The following is a 4,468-nucleotide window of genomic DNA, read 5'->3' on the forward strand; positions in this document are numbered from 1 at the left end:
TACACTTGTTCCTAGATGAGGAACCTGAAAAGGATGACATCACTGGCCAAGGCTGCCACACTGAAGAGGGGGAAGATGAGACAGGGACCCAGTCCAAGTGTGCCGCCCCACCTGCTGCAGGTATCCAAGGCGTTGGCGTAGTCATGCCATGAGGACCTAAAGATGTAGTAGGCACTCTCCCTGCCCCAGAGTGACTCACAGGCAAACTGTCATGGAGATCCATTTCTATACTTTGCAGTCAACTTAGTGGTTTGTTGTTGTTGTTGTTGTTGTTTTATCAGTAGGGAGGTTCCTTTTTATTTTTCTTATAAAATATAATTTTATTTTATGTTACTCTGCTGTTATATAACAGAGCATAACATTTTCATAAGGCTTTTTTGGGACTATAGTCAATGATTAGCAACACACAGTAGTGCTCCAACTCTCTAAAGAACAATCAGTAGACCAACTGGACACCCTCTCACATGTGCACAAATCTGCATGGAAAAGTACTAAAGTTTTAGTTTTTAAAAAACTTAATGTTTTTAAAGAAACAAATGAATTTAATAGAAATTACCAGAGCACATTATCACATGAAGCTTGTAGGGTGTGAGATGTGGGCTGCCGTGTATAATGAATGTTTTACCAGAGGGATCTTCCTTGGCTCTGTCTTGTTCACTGTTTTTAACAAACACACTGAAAGCCTGTTTATACAATCTGCAATCTCAAAGCTGAGAGGCACAGCTAACATGTCAGATGGCCAAATCAGGATCATCAAGAATGTGAAAGCACTCGAAGATGGGTAGAAAATACAATAGGAGGAAACCTTAACAGCTGGGCGTACACATAAAATCCCACATTTGTGTTTCAAAAACTGACTACGGAAGTGCATAATGGGGGGACTGATTTGACAGTAGACACTGTGAAAAAGACCTTGAGCAGCTAGCTGGAGTGAATCACACATGAACCAATGGTAGAGTAAGAAGAGCAGAGTGTCCCTAAGAAGAGAACTCAATCCCTATTCAATTTAGCATTTGCTAGCCCCCATCCTAAACATTTTGCCCAGACGCGACTGCTGTATCATGAGGGGACATAAAATCATGATGTCAGTGAAGGGCCTGAAATCCATGAGCACTTGAGCATGAAATGAGATGCCCTGACGGCATTATGAGCTTCCTATCTCTAAAGAACTATCAGGTGAAGGCAGGTGCCAACCACTCTGTCAGACAGTTTGGGCCTGCCATTGAAGGGAGGAGTTACAAAGAAGGATTCGGCTAAGTTTTACTACAAAGGAAATTTGGTAGCTGGGCCCAAAGGGATGGAAACATTCTCCCTCAGAGATATTCAGGGGCTCAAAGACCACTTATCTGACAGAGGGCCCCTGACTAGGGACAGCATGCTTGGGAGAGGGTGGGCAGAGTGGCAAACAGGCTGGCTCCAAACGCTAGTTGACCATCTGAATCACCAGGGTTACTTAAAAATTCCTCTGACACCAACCAGGTAGATCATCCGAGATTAAGAGATGAGACTTAACACTAGAAACCTTGATCGAAACCTACATTTTAAAAAGTATAAAAGATATTTTGCAGTGAGCAAATTTTAATAGCAACTGTTTATTAGATGATATTGAATCCTTGATAACTTCCCTAGGTTTGATAATACATTTTAGGAAAATAGGGGGAATGTCCTTGTTCTTAGGTTAATATAAGTTGAAGTATTAAAAACAGAAGTGTTACATCTACTACAAATTAAGCAACAAATTACTTAGAATTGGTTCAAGAAAAAAAGGGGAAGCAAATCAAACAAAATATTAGGGGAAGGTACAATTGCTATACTCTTCTTCCAATTTTTCTATATGCTTGAAATTCCTCAAAATGAGGTTGGGGAAAATTAACCTACTACTAGGCTATTCTGGTGTGAGTCAAGCAAAAGGCCATTGGAGGAGATAACCTCCGCTCTTCCATCTGGCCTGAGAGTTTACAGCCTGGCACCTGAAGCTGGCTGTGTACTTCGTGCCTTGTGGAGCTACAGGTTCTACACTGGAGCTGTGCAACAGCCAAGACTGTCTTGCAGTGTGCCATTAGGCCACAGTGACCCCTAGAGGTACTCTGGGCACTAAGGGGCAGACCAGTCCCTAGGACGTGATGGTATGTTCAGGATCTCCCAAGGGAAGCCAGTTTACCACCACAACCCCACAGTCCCTAATTACTGGGGGGTTCACATCAAAATGCAATTCCTTCTGCTTGACCAACACTTTCTGATACATAACCTGAGGGTTGATTCCTGAAGGTGGGGGTGAAAAAGACAATCTCCAATGACATAAAGAAAAGCAATCCAGGGGCTGGGCTGGGGCTCAGTGGTACAGCGCTTGTCTGGCATGTGTGAGGATCACATATAAATAAATAAATTAAATAAAGGTCTCTCAACAACAACAAAAAAAATTTAAAAAAAAAAAAAAAAAAAAAAAGGAAAGCAGTCCAGATGGAGAGGCTGGGCATGAAGGCTGGCAGGAGCACCCAATGTGAGCCAGCCCTGATCAGCTCTACCAGAATGAACTAGAATGAGGGAGGAAGGTATGAGGGTGAACAGGGAACACAACAGTAGACCCCACGTGCAAGAGATTCAGGGATGGGCTGCTCATGGGAAGTCTGTTTCATGGAGTTGATGTCAGCAACATGTATGCACAAGGATAAGGTCAGGGGACACACGGGACGTACATGGCAACGCTCAGGATCATTCCAAGTGTAGGACTGCGAGCTGAGCCCAGCTCTGCAGGAAGCCATTCCCTCCAGATCAGACTGTCTTTCCTGCTGGGCTCTAATCAAAGGCCTAAGGGAGGAACACAAGTTTTCAGTTGTTTAATGGTGCAGTTATTTAAAGGCGCACAGGTATTCTAGGGGAAGACACACCCACTCTCCTAAACTTTGCAGCTTGTTTAAAGCCCACCTTAGATCAAACAGCCTTAATCCAGAGACAAAAGAGTATGAATGTGTCACTGGTGGTCGAGAAAGATTAGGGAGTGAACCCCCTCACCCACAGAGGGAACTTCTGTAGAAGAACCCGCCCAGCCTCGTGGTTCCTCCAGAGCAGCCTTCCCTTCTGACCAGGGCCTCGGGGTAAACAGGACAGAAGGTAGAGACCTTATCTTCATTTTTCACAATGATCAGTTAGGATCTTTCATAGGAAATAAAAACCTAAGACATTAATTTATTGCATTCTTCACTATCCCATGAAGAGCACAGGAGGTAACTCCAAGGCTGCTGAAGGTCAGGTCAGCGCTGAGCAGAGCCCAGTGAAGGGAAGGGAGTTGGGCTCGACTGCAAAGATGCAGAACAGGTACCCAGAACTTATCCCACAGAACTGCCCCTTGGCTCCTGGAGGATTATCCAGGCCCCACAATCACCTCTCCACTGAGGAGAGAAAGTACCAGATCTTTTTGGTCATAGTGACATTTTGGCTGTATATCCCTAAGAAAGGGACTGGCACAAGCTAATGGGGAACAGTGTGATAAAACAAAACGGTATTAATCAGGCTACTGTGTTCTACCCCCGACTTTCCCTTTTTACTCAAATAAAGGAGCAGAACAAGGCCATTCATTACCTTCTTATCTTTATCTTAAAGTCTTGGCATTTCTATTAGAGACAAAACACAAAAACACCAAAAAATTGTTCTAATACTACTTGGAAAGACATCAGCAGTAGGACAGATTTAGATAAGTTCTTGTTCCCTCGAGATATTTTACTATCTATAACTTATGATAGTGCATAAAAGGACTCTGGGTAAACCCAAATCTAGAGATCCCACTCAGAGAAACTGCCACCCTTCCCTCCGGGGATAACTGTCTTTGGAGCTTTGGCCCCAAACTCCACCTGCCCTGTGCTGCCTGGGACTAGACAAGCAGGCACAGAGGAGGCAAGTCCTGAGCTGGTGACTCAGCACACACCCTTGTTAGGTCCCTTAGTCTTGAGAACAAAAGCTCACCTGGCATGCAGGAATACGTGGATCCAGCACCATCTGAGCACAAGAAGAATGGCATGCCTGGAGCAAGCAGGGGCTCTATCCTCTTAACTTTTAAATACCCACTTTCACTGTTCCTTTCCAAAGAGCTAAGGATTGTTCAAGTCAGAGGACATTAAATCCCTTCAGCTCATGTAGCATATGAAAACTAGACTCTTCTTACCAAGCAGGCTTTAGGACCAGAGACCCATGGGAGTATGGATGCATTTTTTAAATCAAAAAGCCTCCGTGTGGGAAGATATAAATTCACCTGTCTCCTCTTTTGGAAAGGTGAAAACTATGGGTAAGATATGAAGCTCTGTAAGCCTTAATTTCCCCAGATGTAAAACAGGGGCAGTGGGGTTTACCCCAGAGGGTCACTGTGACACAATATAAGTACAGCACTGAGCTTAGCACAAAGAACACACTGAGTGGATGGAGACCATAGTTGCCGGGTGCTTCTATATAGACAGAGGTAGAGGAACATGGGGTA

Source organism: Sciurus vulgaris, assembly GCF_902686455.1.
Source record: "Sciurus vulgaris genome assembly, chromosome: 16".
NCBI classification, from domain to species: domain Eukaryota; kingdom Metazoa; phylum Chordata; class Mammalia; order Rodentia; family Sciuridae; genus Sciurus; species Sciurus vulgaris.